We start from the raw sequence: 15,913 nt of genomic DNA on the forward strand, positions 1-15,913 counted from the left end.
TGTTTGTTTGTCCCTTTGCCTTGAAGTTTCTGAAATATTCCACAGGGCCTCTCTGCCAATTCTGCAGGAAGTGTTGATGTTGCTCAGAGCCCGTTCACAGCCAAGTGGGAGAGTTTCTCCACAAACTGCCATTTCAGTGAAAACACAGAAAATAAAATGCAACCAAGCACAGTGCACAGAGGAGGGAGGGCTATTCCCCCCCACCCCCCACTGTGATGCGGCCTGGCCGGCCTGGCCCTGCCTCTTTGACCTTGAATGTCTATGCATTGGTTGGGATGTTGGTCTGCATACTGAGGCCTCCGCCTCTTTTCTCCAGGACTGAAGGCTCGTCACAGCTGGGGAAATGTCCCGGCTTCCTCTGTCCTTTTCTGGACCCTCTTTCACCCTGCTTTCAACATGTCACCTCAGGTAAGAAAACATTGATTAAACTGATTCTTTTATCAGGAAGTTTTTTTTTTAATTTGCTTTAAGGCTTATTTATTTATAAATAAGAGAGAGAGACAGCAAGGGCAGAGAGAAGGAGAGAGAGAGAATCCCAAGCAGGCTCCATGCCTGATGTGGGGCTTCAACTCACAAAACCGAGAGATCATGACCTGAGCCTAAATCAAGAGTTGGATGCTACATACCAAGCCACCCAGGCACCCCCTAGGAAGTTGGTTTTATTTTTTATGTTTATTTATTTATTTATTTATTTTTGAGAGAGAGAGAGAGACAGCACGACCAGGGGAGGGTCAGAGAGAGAGAGGGAGACACAGAATCTGAGCTAGCTGTCAGCACAGAGCCTGATGCAGGGCTCGAATCCACGAACCGTGAGATCATGACCTGAGCCGAAGTCAGATGCTTAACTGACTGAGCCACTCAAGCAACCCTCTTAAATTCTAATTAAAAATTTTTTTTTGGTTTTTATTTATTTTTGAGACTGAGAGAGAGACAGCGTGAGCAGGGGAGGGGCAGAGAAAGAGGAGACACAGAATCCGAAGACAGGTTCCAAGCTCTGTGCTAACAGCTCAGAGCCTCACGTCGGGTGTAGCAATTACTTAATTTAAAACAAATTTTTAAATAATCTCTAGCTCCAACGTGGGGCTCAGACTCACCACCCCGAGATCAAGAGTGGCATGCTCTCCTGACTGAGCCAGCCAGACGCCCCCAAAACCTTCTCACATTCAGTGAAATAGTGCGTTCATCACCCTTCACTTGTCATCCCAGAGATTTATAAAGTAAGCCAGTTTATATCATTGTTATGCCACTTGTCAGTCCTGTGCTAGCCGTGGGCAGAGTTACGGTCCTATTTAAGTCTGTGCTCTCTGGACGGGGTCGGGGGTTGGCAGTCCAAAAGCTGGGGCTCTTGGAAATCCCTGGGCCGGGTTTTGAAGGGGTCGGTCTACCAGCTCTGTGTCCGAATCACAGCAAGGCTCTCGAGGCCTGTGCCGCAGAGGAAAAACAGCCCAACCGTGGCTTACCAGATCCAGAGGCAGAGGTTTTACTTCTCTGAATCATTTTTTAAAATATTTTTTAAACATTTATTTATTTTTGAGAGAAAGAGACAGAGCACAAATTGGGGAGGGGCAGAGAGAGAGAGAGAGGGAGACACAGAATCCAAAGCAGGCTCTAGGTTCCGAGCTGTCAGCACAAGCCCGACGCGGAGCTCGAACTCACAGACCACAAGATCATGACCCGAGCCGCAGTGGGTGGCCTAACCCACTGAGCCACCCAGGTGCCCATTACCTTCTCTGTCAGGTAGTTGGAATTCAATAGTAACCTGGTTGGTTAGAGAAAAGCTCAGAAAGGTTAAAAAAAAAAAAAGTTGATTTTTTTGAGAGAAAGGGAAAGTGTGCCCATGTGTGGACAGCAGAGAGGCAGGGATGGAGGAAGACCGAGAATCCCAAGCAGGCTCTGTGCTGTCAGTGCAGAGCTGGGTGCCACGGACCTGCAAGACCATCACCTGAGCCGAAATCAAGAGTTGGACACCTGACCGACTGAGCCACCAGGTGCCCCAGAACCTTCCCATCTTAGATCTTAGCCCTGTCTAAAGGGGGTTAGTGGGGCAAAGGGGATCTTGGCAAGAGACTGAGGATGAATCTAGAACAAACTGATCAACAGCTGCTTTGGCAAACCCAATTCTCCTCTGTCTCCTGGTGGGACCTGAGTACATGAGAACTCAACCAGCGAGTGCTTCTGGAGGAAACATTTATTGAACACGCACAGTGTACAAACCCCAGGAACGCCAGGCATGCCCTCCGGGAGCTGAAATTTCCTTGGAGACAAAACTACAGTGGGCTGCTCTCTCTACCACGAAGGAAGCCCTACTGGGGCAGATGTTCTCATGAGCTGCCTCGCGTTCTGTTTTCCTTTTTTTTTTTTAAGTTTTAATGTTTATTTATTTAATTTTTAAAAATTTTTTTATTTATTGAGAGACAGAGAGAGGCAGTGTGAGCAGGGGAGGGTCAGAGAGAGAGGCAGACACAGAATCCGAAGCAGGCTCCAGGCTCTGAGCTAGCTGTCAGCAGAGCCCGACGTGGGGCTTGAACCCACGAACTGTGAGATCATGACCTGAGCTGAAGTCAGATGCTTGAATGACTGAGCCACCCAGGCACCCTAGTGTTTATTTATTTTTGAGAGAGAGGGACAGAGCACACGTGGGGGAGGGACAGAGAGAAGAGACAGAATCTGAAGCAGACTCCTGATGCGGGGCTCAAATTCACAAACCAGGAGATTATGACCTGAATTGAGGTCAGATGCTTAACCGACTGAGCCACCAAGGGTGCCTCTGCCTTTCAGTCTTTGCTAAAGAGAGTGTTCACATCTAAGTGACAAAAAAGAAAGTAAATGCTAAAAGTCCCTGTCACAGGGAATTCAAGAAGGTCAACTTCATTCATTCCATGAGCATTTATGGAGTGCTTTCTCTGTGCCAGGGTCTATTCTGAGAGCCATCTGGGAGATGAGGATTACAGTAGCATTGCCCACAAACCCCTGCTTTGCCCCTAGGGAGCCCCTGTCCAACTGGAAGACCAGGTCAGCAACAGAGGCTTCTGGGAGTAAGGACCTGGGCGCATCTCCCCGGGGTAGCCTTACTAGGGAGGGCCACTTGTGACTTACGCACATTTATACTTTGTGAGGCTTTCAATAAACAGCAGGGACGAAAAGTCAACTTGTGGTTGGCGTTGAGGTCACGTACTAGAAATGTAATGTCTTCTGGTTCTCTTGTCCTAAACCCTTAATTCCGCCTTTGACCACTCCGTGTTTTCCCTTAATGCCAATGCTATGTTTTCCCGAGATGTCAACAGTGCCCTCAGGAGATGGGATGCCAGAATACTCTGCCAGATGGCATTTGTCTGTGTTTTAATCAAAACGCCCCATTCTCTTTGCCACAGGGTGAAGCAGCAAGCTAAATGTGTGAAGCAAGGAAAGAGCAGAGACCTACAGTGGTGTTTCAGGTTTTTGAGGTCAAGAAACGTACCCGAAGGCTGGATGAGCTTAATTCTGTTAACCTCAGTGATTGTGGGAGGGGCTCCCGGGTCCTGAGCAGACTCTGAGTGTGTTGATGTAGGTGGAGCTCAGAGAGAGAGAGTGAACCACGGCAAGAGCCCAAATGGCGGTTTTCTCTGGATCCATCTCCCTTTTATGGAAAGAACAAAGCTTTTCTCATATCATCTCTTTCAGAGCTTTCAAACACATGAAATGTCATCATTGTGTTTTCTTTTTTCCCTTCCTTCCTTTTAAAAAGTATTCCTATGCTCCATGGGGGGCTTGAACTCATGATCTTGAGATCAAGAGTTGCATGCTCTACCCACTGAGCCACCCAAGTGCCCCTTATTATTCCATTAAAAAATTTTTTTAACATTTATTTATTATTGAGAAACAGAGAGAGACAGAGCATGAGCAGGAGAGAGGCAGAGAGAAGGGAAGACACAGAATCCGAAGCAGGCTCCAGGCTCTGAGCTGTCAGCACAGAGCCTGACGTGGGGCTCGAACCCACAAACTGCGAGATCATGACCTGAGCCAAAGTCAGACACTCAACCGACTGAGCCACCCAGGGACCCCTCATTATTCCATTTTAAAGATGAGGACACTGTGACTCAGAGTGTTTCGTTAACTTAGCTAAACCCAATAGGTAACTTTTCTGTGTATGCCATGTGCTGTGTGTGACCTTTAAAATTTTTTTTTCATGGTTATTTATTTATTTTGAGAAAGAGACAGAGAGAGAGAGAAAGTAGGGAAGGGGCAGAGAGAGAATCCCAAATGGGTTCTGCGCTGTCTGCACAGAGCCTGACATGGGCTCGATCCCACGAACCGTGAGATCATGACCTGAGCGGAAATCAAGAATCAGCTGTTTAACCAGCTGAGCCACCTGGGTGCCCCTGTGTACGGCCTTTTCTTAATCCCCGCAACATCCTATGGGTTAGGTGGTCCCTCCTATTTTATGGAATGAGAAAAGTGAGGCTCACAAAAGACTAAGTGACCTGCTCGAGACTTCCGAGCTGGAAAGTGGTGGAGCTTGGATCCAAACCAGCCAGCCTAACTCCTGAGTTCTCTTAACTGCTTTTCAGATTTCTTAGGAGCAGCAAGAGCTATGCCCAAGGCTGTCAGATGGCCACTCTGGATTCGTTGGGAAGATCACCTAGCAACAATGGTACCTCCTTAACAACAGGCAGCAGCCTGGAGTGAGGCAGAGAAGAGAGATGTAACTGCTTACTTCCAGGAAAGCCTAAATGCAGTAACCTGCCGCGGACTCGGGTCCAGTGGAAGATGTTTATTCCATAATAGTGTTACCACATGCCAGGCACTCTTCGAAGCTCATGACTGATATTAACTCATGCATCCTCATCCCAACCCTATGTGGTGGGCACTGTTAACATCTCCATTATAAAGATGAGCAAACTGAGGCACAGGGGTCTCCAGTAAATTTCCCAAGGTCACAGCTAGAAAATGATGGGCTACGATTTGAGAGTAGGCAGGCTGGCTGGAGAATAGCCAAAGGCACTTTTGAACATACTTTGGGAAAAACGCTGAACTCATATATATGTGTATGTATATATTCTTCTTCCAATATGACGGCTTATAACCACTTAAGAAATGAGTCTTGGGGCACCTGGGTGGCTCAGTCAACCATCTGACTTCAGCTCAGGTCATGATCTCGGGGCTCCTGAGTTCGAGCCCTGCGTTGAGCTCCATGCTGACAGCCCAGAGCCTGGAGCCTGCTTCAGAGTCTGTGTATGTCCATCTCTCTGCCCCTCCTGCTTGCACTCTTTCTCTCTCTCAAAAAGAAACAAAACAAAACAAACAAACAAACAAACAAAAAAGGAAATTGCTCATTCTCCTAGGATGAAAGCTTCACCAAGGAATGATTCTCCATTGAGAAGATCGGGCAAGATATTTGCTGAGATGAAGGTAGTTTTCTGAAAGGGTGTCTTTTAGAAAATCTCACAAATTTCACTCAGAAACCTCCCTGCAACGCCCATCAAGGCATCTGGTGGTCCTATCAGTCTTCAGTCTACTACCCTAACTATACTCAAAACTTATGCTTTAGAAGCACTTCTGATCTTCAAAGCTCTTCCCTCTAATTATAGCTCATCTATATTTATTGATTGGATATTTTTGAGTGCCCCAAATATGCCACGTACTGTGCTAGGCACTGGGAAACAGCAGCGGACAAGACAGATGATTCTGGATGGAACGGAGTGCTGTGCTGGTGGCCATGCTGGTGGCCGAGGACATACTTAACTGGCAGTTTCAGCCCAGGTACCACAAGGCGAGGGGGAGCACTGTGGGAGGCGGGGATGTGGGTCTCTAAGTTTGACTGGATGCAGGAGGTTGTCAGGGTGTCTACAAGGCTGTCTGCTGCAGGCTGGAATTCGGCAAATGTTTACTGCACGAATGTATTGCCTGCAAATCTGGGTTCTGAAGAATGGGTAGGAGCTAGTTAAGTGCGGGAGGGGTGGGTATTCTGGGGGCGGAAGGGAAGAACCCAATGGTGAGGGAGCAAAATGCGATTTTTCAGTTTGGAAGGATGATTCCGCAGAGGGGAGAATAGATTTCAGGAGGGTGGGGGCAGAAAGACATGTGGTCGGGTGAGAGAAAACCGGAGGAGGGCATGGATGTGGGAGGTGGGCAAGAACCGAGACGAGAAGGAGGAGGGAGAAGTCAAGGATGATTTCTCCTTTTCCAGTTCAGGTTTACCCTCTAGGACACTGGCAATTCCTTTGGCGGTTCCTTTTGTTTTCAACCAGATAACCCCGGGCGCCCAGGCCTTCCCACCCCTCGGGCTGTAGAGAATATTCACCCCAGCCTTTGTTCTTAATGGTCAAGTCCAAGGCTCTAGAGTGAGGAGGAAGCACTGGCCCAGTGTGGCGAAAGCTTCCTTAGAGTCTCTACGGTCAGCGTCCCTGCTTCGGTGTAGCTCAGAACCTCGCGAAAGGTAAACTGCTCGCGTCCTTTTCCGGATTGTACAGAAGGTAGCGAGAGGTCCGTGTGAACCTAGCCCGAGTCACGTACTCTGCCCAGGGGGTGAACGTAAGGCCCACGCCCCACGCTGTGATTTTAAGTTCACGCGCCGGGCAAGGTGAGCCATCCCGGGACTCCCCGGGATTCGGTTGTGGCCACGGGGCCTCACCTGCAGCTCGGTTGGCGCTCACATCCCCCAGCATCCACAGGGAGGCATTACGTTAGGGTTTTTTCGGCCTCTCGTAAAAAAGTTCCTGTCTCCCCCTAGAGCCAGACACACGCCTCCCAAGCCAGACCACGTGGCGCAGGTACGTTTTTTGGCTCTTCCCCTCCCCCGTTCCGTTCCCCTTTCCTCTCAGCCTAAGGTGGCAGGAAAATCCTTTACCTCCGACCAATCCCACTGATGCCGAGCCGCGCGCGCGCGCCAACTCGAGCTCCTTCTCTGTACGTCATTGGCCACCTCCACCTATGCAGAGTGACAGGCAGTCTCGCCGACCTATAGCCGGAGGAGGCGGAGGCCGCTCGGCCCTCCCAAAGCTGCTTTGTTAGGGGCTCCCTCGCGGTTTCCCAGCCCGCCGCGCCTCTGCTGCCTTCTCCCTCTCTCCCAAGGCTGCGCCGCCGGACCCTCGTGGGGTGGCATCGCCGGAGCCCGCGGCGCCCGGATCCTTCCAGCTTGGCGCCGCCGGCCAGGATGCAGCTCGGGTACCCAGCGTGCTCCTGTTGTCACTCTTCAGCCCAACTCCGAACGCCCCGCTCCTCTGTCCGCCGTCTCTGATTGGCCGTCTGGAGGCGGAGCGATTGTCAGGCGGCCCAATCGGGGCTCGGTTTCCCACGGGCTCCCGTGGCCCCGCCCACGAGGCCGCCGGCGGAGGCGTCCTGACAGTTCCCATTGGCAGACGGCGAGCGGGCCGGAGTGCTGCCGGGCCGAGCAGCGCCGCCGCCGTCGGGCGCTCAGCTCTGCAGCGCCGCGAACGCCTCGGCGCCTGCAGCCCCTGGAGCCCGGCGTCCCCGCATTGTCCCCGGCCGCGTCGCGGAGATCCGGGACGAGCGTCGCGGGTGAGTACCGCGGGCTTGTGCCGGCTATCCGAAGCCGCCCCGAGGGATCGGCGTGAGGATGCCCGGAGCCGCTCTGCTTGTGTCGGGCTCGTCCTGATTCCCGTCTCCCGCACACTGGGGCTCCCGGCGGGTCCTAGCTCCCCCCGATTGGGTTTTACTCGTATTGTTTTCGCGTTTACACTTGGAAGGTGAGAAGCTGGCGAGGGTAAGCTAGAGGAGACATCCCTCGCGCGAGGGAGCAGTTGGGAGGGAGACGAGCCAGCGGCGCCCAGGTGCCGGTTGCCGAATGAAAGTGACAGTGTCCAGGCGTTGGCATTCGGTCTTCTCGGCAGCAGGAGGTCGGCGCTGATCTGCTGCGGCGGCACTTTGTATTTGTCGGCTGATTTTTATCAACTTCGGGGAGGGCGTGCTTGTGCGTGCGCGTGTGTGTATGTGTGTGTGTAGGTCTCCGTCCCTGACTTGGGCACCTCCAGGCCTGGGTTTTCGGCAACGTTGCCGGCTCTCACCTTGGCGATCCGTTCAGCATTCGGGGCCGGACGCGCGGGGCGGTGAGCCTGGGGCACCCGGCCGGGGACCCGTGGCTAAACTGGGAGGAGGCATTTAAAACAGCATTCTGCGCGCGCGCAGACAATGACTGGTCCGGGTGCGGGATCCCAGGGGCTGTGCTTAGACTCCGGCTCCCGATCCGACTCCGCCTCGCCCTCTTGGAGGCTCTGCCGGTGGGATCGTGCTGCGCCGCTCAGGTCACCGCCTGTTGGGGGACCCGCATGGGGCCCGCTTTTGTTTACAGACCTCGCCATTGGGCGAGAGCCGCGCGCTGAGCTTCCCTGGCCAAGGCTGCCGCCACGCGCCCCCTCTGAGCTGGGAGAAGTTGGTGTGTGCTGTCAGGTGACGCCCCCTCCCTCGGCCTCCTGGAGAGATGCTGCAGGGAAAAGACTACTAGACGGCGCCTCCGCGCCAGTCCCTGCCGCGCACGGCGCCCCCAGGCCCTCTGCACCTAGAGGAGGCTTGTCCCGGCTAGGGGTCCTCACAGATTGACGGCCGTCGGGGCGCCGACCGAGCCAGGCTCACCTCCCTTCCAGTAGCATCCTCTGGCCTTGCCTCCGGATCAGCCCAGGTTGATTAAGAGCCTGCCTTTTCCTGCGTGCTGGCAAGTCTTGAAGGACGCGCGCGAGCCCTTGGGGACGCCGGCCAATCCATGCCCGCTTTTATGGTACCCACGCGGCCCCGCGGAGCAGCGGTGGGGCATCCTTGAATCCGAGCGGCGGCGATCGGGTTACCCATGCGTGCTGACTTGGGGTGTGCTTGGAGCTGGAGCAGAGGTTGAGAGGTCAGACACACTCGGGTTCCAGTATCTGCTCAGTGTCACTCACAAGCTGAGCGATCCAGGCCGCGCTACTCAGTTTCCGAGTCTGTAAAGTGGGGATAACGCGTACTCCCGTTTGTGGCGGGTTTTTAAGGACTGTTAAAACCATTAGTTTTAGCACAGTGACTGCCACAGATGAAACCCTGGAATGGTGCTTCCCAGTTAAAGGGAATCTATTCTAGAGGATCGCCTGTGTCTTTCCCCTTTTCTCCTGTTCTCCGCTTCTCCGGCTCCTATTTTATTTGAGAAAGCTTGCAGGACTGCTTTCAGCCTCCGACCCGGCTTGTTTTACTTGTCCTAGGTTTAACTATAGTTATCTAATCGCTAACAACTCCTTTTTATGTGTTTGAATTTCCATTAGGTTTTAGATGTTTCTTCTTCCTTCCTTCTTCCTTAAGCCTATGCAGAGGCTCAGGCCCGGGTTTGGAGGAGGGAGACTTGACCAGGTGGGAAGCGGTTTCCCTGTGAACCAATGGCCAACTGCTCAGAGTGATTAGGGCCGGGATGGAGGGAGGTTTGAACAAAGACATACCTGGAGGCGGGGAGGGGACACTTCCTGGTAGAAGTGAAATTTGAGCTGTGTCTTGTCACGGAAGTTTAGGAAATCTGTGGTGTCTAGGATATGCTCTTTTGTACCCCATAATGAAGAGCCCCGCCTGGGAGGTTGTCTTTGAGCGAAGTTGCTAAATAATTATCTTTGAATAGAAGAGAAATAAGCCCAAGGTGCCGGCTGTTGACTAACTAGGGAAGGTAGAAAGGGAGAATTGATTTCATTGAATATCTTCAAAATGCCGTCAATGTGTTTTGACTTGTTTTTCCTCTGCTCCACCAGCTCGACTCCGCTACGTTTTTTTTTTTTTTTTTTTTTTAGGCTAAGAGAAAAAGCCAGTTTCATGCAGGAAAAACAAAAACAAAAGCAAGAAAAACTCCTGTACAGCCATGATCAGATAGTTTAAAAGAGACAATCTCAGGCTTGGCTACAAAATAAGATATTATTGAGAAAGATGTTTCCAGTTTCAACACCCTTTTGCTGGTTGGGACAAAGTACGGGGTTAGGTCCAATAACACATTCTTTGAATGCTGACCACAGGCATCTTTTTTTTTTTTTTAAAGGTTATTTGTTTATTTTGAGAGAAAGGGAGAGAAAGTGAGGGGGGGGTAGAGAGAGGGAAAGAGAATCCCAAGCAGGCTCTGCACGGTCAGTGTGGAACCCATTGCTGGGCTCGAACCCTCGAACTGTGAGATCATCGTGACCTGGGCTGAAACCAAGAGTCCAATGCTTAACTGACCGACCGACCAAGCCACCCACGTTCCCTGACCTCCGGGGTCTTAACCAGCCCCCAAAAAACAAACAGGCAGACACTAGGTGAGGGACTCGCTGTCTGTCCAGTGGGTGCAGAAACCCCCCGAGAACACTCCCTATACCATTCTGTTCCCCAGGCCTGCCTCAGTCACCCCAAGGCTGACCCCTGCAAACAGAAGGGCCAGTAGCAGTATTGCTAGATCTCAGTTAATATACGAGATAACCCATTTAAAGTTCTAATGATGATTCCGAGCCTTCCTTCACTGGTTCTGGGAATTCCCTGGCCCTTAGGGATGCTGAGAGGCAGCTGTGCCCCCTGCCGCTGTCTGGGGATCAAATCAATTGGGGGCCTAGACTTCAAGAGAGCACGTGGTTAGGAAATCTCATTAGCTGACAATTTAACTCCTCTCTAATGCTCCTGCAAAGAGCTGGGACAAAGACTTCCTCTCCTTTCCCCCTGCCTCCCAGCTTCTCTCTCCTCCCCTCCCCCCTGGTCCAGCCCCCTCCGGGTCAGAATACCTGCAGTTAGGGCGCCTCTCTGAACCCCAGGCTTTCCGCAGCGCCTGGCCCGGAAATCTCTTCCCCAGAGCCTCGCTGACGGCCTACTAGGTGTGCTGGTTGTGATTGATCAGTTGGTTCTTTCCTCTCCATCAGGGGCTTTCTGTCTGCAGAAGTGTTTGTGAGACCGCCCTGTAGTAGATGGGAAGTTCTGGTCTGGTCCTTCCCAAGTGTGGGCGGCAGGTGAGAACACAGGGATCACATTGAAGTCAGTTCTGCCCTTTGAGAGTGCAGGAGGCACGAAGGTGGGAAGGCAGAAAGAATTTGGTCCCTGTGGGTGATGTGCGGATTCCTGAACTCCACGGGTGCAGGCTTGGGGTGGAAAAGAGCCTCATTTTCAGTGTCTCTGGTCCTTGGACTCCTGTGTCCAAAACACTGTACTGCGGGGGTCGTGTGTGTGCATGTACGTGTATACTCTGTATGTGTACGTTTACACATACGCATTTTTTCCCCCAAGTTACGCAGATGGGTAGAGTGTATGTTTCTCTGTAGGTCTTGTCTTTTTGTTTGTATTTTTCTCAATGTAGGACCAGAAAAAACAGGTCCCTGCAACATTTTTTTTTTTTTACAGTTCCAAACTAAAGGTCATTTCATCCCCAGTTTTATTTAGGTAATGAACCCTGTGTTTAAAGAAAAGTTCTCTCTGGGGGCGCCTGGGTGGCCCAGTCAGTTGAGCATCTGACTCTTGATTTTGGCTCAGGTCATGGTCTCACGGTTGGTTTGTTTTACGAGTTCGAGCCCTAGGGGAAAGAGTCGGCTTGGGATTCTTTCTTTCCCTCGCTCCCTGCCCCTACCCCCATAAATAAATAAACATAAAAAAATAAAAAAAGTTCTCTCTCATCATTGTAGGCCAAATCACTTATTTAAAAATTTTTTTTTTAATCTTTATTTGCTTTTGAGAGAGAGAGAGAGAGAGACAGAATGCAATCAGGGGAGGAACAGAGAGAGAGGGAGACACAGAATCTGAAGCAGGCTCCAGGCTCTGAGCTGTCATCACGGTGCCCGATACGGGGCTCTAACTCCCGAACCTCGAGATCATGCCCTGAGCCAAAGTTAGACGCTTAACCAACTGAATCACCCAGGCACCCCTCAAATCACTTATTTAAAAAAAATAAAGGAAGCACTCAAAAATTACTCAGCCAGGAACAGAATGTTTTGAAAACGTTGCTCTAGTGTAAGAGGTACAAGATATTAATAATTGGCTTGGTTTTCCCCTTCCACCCCTTTCCCATCCTCCCGCACCTTCCTCCACATCCCTCCAGCATAAGACTTTCATTGTTCCTGTGGTCTCCAGGGACCTCGTTAAGCCATCGGCCAAGGTCTAGACTGCGGTTACAGAAAGATTCCGCCTGTCCTCTTGTGAGATTCTTCTAGAAGACCTTGGAGCTTTTTTGCTGGGTGAAGCGAGTCCTTCCTTGTGGGCTGAGGCCGGGCTCTGAGGCTTGTGTTCCCCTGGGGATGGGGGTCTCAGTTCATTGAAATGGTAGCAGAAGTGTTGCGGGGGGAGTGCTCAAAACTGTCACGATGGAAGAGCTGGTCAATTGTGTGTTTTCAAAGGACGGTTCACAGAGCGATGGCTCCAGGAGCAGCTCTGTGGGAGGAAGAGTCTTGCAGCTGAGCATGTCCTCAGTTTCAGAATGAGCAGAGGCCCTTGGAGTTTTAGTGCTGTCACAAAGTTTCTTTCCATAAAGAGATGCTTGCAGCTGGCGGGGAAGGGGGTCCTAGCGTTTTGCAGCCCGCCAGGAAAATCAAAGTACGATATATGGTTTTCTGGCCAGGCCCGCTTTGACTTTATGAAGGAGGAAGGTTTTTCAAAAAGCCTCTTGTGTTATTTAACTGCAGCATCTGCCCCCGTAGGTCATGATTTTATATAAAGACCAACAGCTTAGTAAACATATATGAGGAATTAAGTGGTAGGAAGACCGTGGGTCTGGGTGTCCCAGCTTGGGTTGGGATGGGTGTGGGGAGGGGATGAGAGATTAGGTTCTGGAAGTTCAGTTGCTTTTCCTTAAAAACCCCAGACCCTGTTCTCTGTGTCCATGGAGGAGACAGGAAATCCCACAGAAAGAACCTGTCTTTGCAATGGCTGCCTCCAGGCGGCGGGCGCTCCTGTCTGCCTACCCACCCATCCGCCTTCTCCCTCCTCTCCCTTCCCCCTCCTCCCCCCCCCCCCCCCCCCCCCCCCCCCCCCCCCCCCCCCCCCCCCCCCCTCCCCCTCCCCCTCCCCGTCCTCTTTCCCTTCCTCCTCCTCCCTATCTTCCTCCTCCTTCCTCCCCCTCCTCCCTCTCCCCTTTCTTCTCCCCCTCCTCTTCCTCATCTCTCCCCTCCCCCTCCTCTGCCAGGAGCTGCTAACCTTGTAAATATAGATCAATCCTGGTGCCTGTTACTAGTTTCCTCTGTCCTCTGCAGAGGTGATAATGGCCCTGGATAGGCCACTGGGTCAGCCCTGGGGGAGGGGGAGGTTAGGGTCTGAGAGTGGGTCTGGGAATTCTTCCTGTGGACTTGTCCACCATGGAAATGGAGTCCTGCGATTTTCCACCCTTTGCTCTTGAGAAGAGCAGGGAGGGGCCCTGAGGTGGGGGGTCTGCCTTGCTTCCCTTTTCTCCCAGCTGCCACGGAGGCTTCCCGGGTATTTAGGATTCCAGCCAAAGCCTGACCATCTCAGGGCTTCTTATGTCCCCTGTCCCCTGGGAACAAGATCTCACGTGACCCAGCCTCATCACCTGGCCGAATTGCGGCCAAATGGAGACTTCCAGCCAGAAGCTCTGGGGGCCTCTGGCACTCATGTAGCCACTTTGCACTGGCTCTTTGGGCCGTGCTTGTGAGGCCCAGAACTGTGGGTTTATTCTTGCCGTGAACTCCGAATGTGGATTTGGGGTTTTTTGGACTTAAAAGGAGCTTGACCCAACAGAGGTAATGTGTCAGTTTTTGCTTTTTTTTTTTTTGCAAAATGTGCATCTCTGTCTCCTTCCGTGGCCCAAGGATAGCGAGGCCTTGGAGGGCTACCGGGGTTCTGGGGCCTGTGGGCACCTTTCCGCACCTGTGAGGGGACCCCTGAGCGCTCTGGGGTACCGAGGACCCTCCTTTCGTGCCCACTGCCTAGCGTAAGGATCACTGTTCCCATCTGACGCTCTCAGAAGCGCCCGAGTTTAGCTGGCTAGAATCAGGTCCCAGGTGTCAGAGCGGTAACTGTGATGAGGTTTTAAGTAACTGTGTGTAGTGCTTCCCCGGTGGCAAATTGTGCTGCATGCTGGTGCCGAGAAGTGTCTACTTTCCCCCTTTCGTGTTTTTTTTAATAACATTTATTTATTTTTGAGATAGAGCCTGAGCTGGGGAAAGGCAGAGAGAGGGAGACACAGAATTCGGAGCAGGCTCCAGACTCTGAGCTGTCAGCACGGAGCCCAATGTGAGGCTCGAACCCAGGACCCTCGAGATTGGATACTTAACTGACTGAGCCACCCAGGCGACCCTCGACCTTTCGGTTTTCATGTGTGTTTAAACAGGAGTCCATTGTAGGGGGAGAGGATGCCATATGCACTTTCTTTCATCTCAAATGCCCTTTGGGGCCCTCAGTGATTAGGTCTTTTTTTTTTTATGTTTATTTATTGAGATAGAAACAGAGTGTGAGTGGGGGAGAGGCAGAGAGAGAGGGAGACACAGAATCAGAAGCAGGCTCCAGGCTCTGAGCTGTCAGGTCAGAGCCCGATGTGGGGCTTGAACCCACAAACTGAGAGATCATGACCTGAGCCAAAATTGGATGCTTAACCATCTGAGCCACCCAGGCGCCTCAGGATCTTTTGAGTATCTTTGCCACACGTGCCCGACCCACGACGTGAGGATTCTTACCATCTGTGTGCCATGCAGAGAGCAGGGACTTTGTATGTGTTTCTTGTTCCCTTAAAGATCTAACATACATTTCCTGGTTTGCCTTAATAGGGATGCAGTCTCTGGCTTTAAAACTTAGGTCATTTTTGCTCAAATATATATACTTATTTTTGAAGGGGATAGAAGTTTCTTGAATACACCTCAAGGGAGGGGAAGGTAGGACAGCAACACAGACTATCTGCGGCTCAGATAGATTTCAATCACCGTTTTACTCAGTGGTGATGACCCGGTTTACCATTTTTCCTGCCATCAAGCTGTATTCTTATTTCATCCATATTCTTAATCTCAAGTAATGCCAAGTTTGATTTCTTTCTAATAACAGGGTGTAAGGTAATAATAATTCCACAGAGCTTCGACAGACTTCTCGACCGGCAAGCTTAGGAGAACCGTGTTTTTGTTCCCGTGCCTTTTCTATTCCCGCCCACTCCTGTACCCTCCCGAAATGATCACTTTTGTTCATTTTTATTTTTTGTTCTTCTGGTGGTTGTCTTTGTGTCTCTAAATAACATGCTTATTCCGCTTTTATTTATCAGCTTCCTGGGATGATGAAGGGCAATTTAGCTTATTTATTTCCCCCCTTCTTCCTTCCTTCTTTAGATTTTTGATGGTGACATTTATAGTTCTTATATTGATTATTCTTCATTCATTGTTGCTTATATAGACCTCGAATTTAGTTTTATCAACCGAAGACTGTGACATTTAACCTCCCCTGTGTAAAATGAGAATGTTCGTGTCTGGATCCGTCTTTCCTCTCGGCTTCTTTCCCCACCTTACACCTCCAGCTCCTGTCATCACTGGGGTCCTAAGATTGTGTTCTGTAAGCATGATTGAGTCTTCTTTGCCTTGCCTGTAGGTTGCCTTTTTTTTTTTTTTAAAGATTTTATTATTATTGTTGTGTTTAGTAAAACTTATTGTTAACTTGGCTAACATACAGTGTGTACCGTGTGCTCTTGGTTTTGTGGGTAGATTCCGTGGTTCATCGCTTCCACACCACACCCAGTGCTCGTCCCACCAAGGGCCTGCCTCAGTGCCCATCCCCCATTCCCCTCCCCCACCCCCATCAACCCTCTGTATGTTCTCTGTATTTAAGAGTCTCTTTATGATTTACCTCCCTCTCTGTTTGTAACTGGATTTTTTCCCCTTCCCTTCCCCCATGGTCCTCTGTTAAGTTTCTAGAGTGCCACATATGAGTGAAAACATATGGTATCTGTCCTTCTCTGACTGACTTATTTCACTCAGCATAATACCCTCCAGTTCCATCCACGTTGCTGCAAATGATTTCATTCTTTGTCATTGCCAAGTAG

At 51.0% G+C, this 15,913-nt stretch overlaps 1 long non-coding RNA gene across 1 annotated transcript; it reads left to right on the forward strand.

The window, feature by feature from the left end:
* Nucleotides 1-256: 256 nt before the first annotated feature.
* On the forward strand, nucleotides 257-3,684 carry LOC115291036. Its single transcript, XR_003908374.1, has 2 exons — nucleotides 257-408; nucleotides 3,372-3,684. It is a non-coding gene; the product is annotated as an uncharacterized LOC115291036 (long non-coding RNA).
* The last annotated feature ends 12,229 nt before the right edge of the window (nucleotides 3,685-15,913 follow it).

This window comes from Suricata suricatta, chromosome 5 (assembly GCF_006229205.1).
Source record: "Suricata suricatta isolate VVHF042 chromosome 5, meerkat_22Aug2017_6uvM2_HiC, whole genome shotgun sequence".
Taxonomy (NCBI): Eukaryota; Metazoa; Chordata; class Mammalia; order Carnivora; family Herpestidae; genus Suricata; species Suricata suricatta.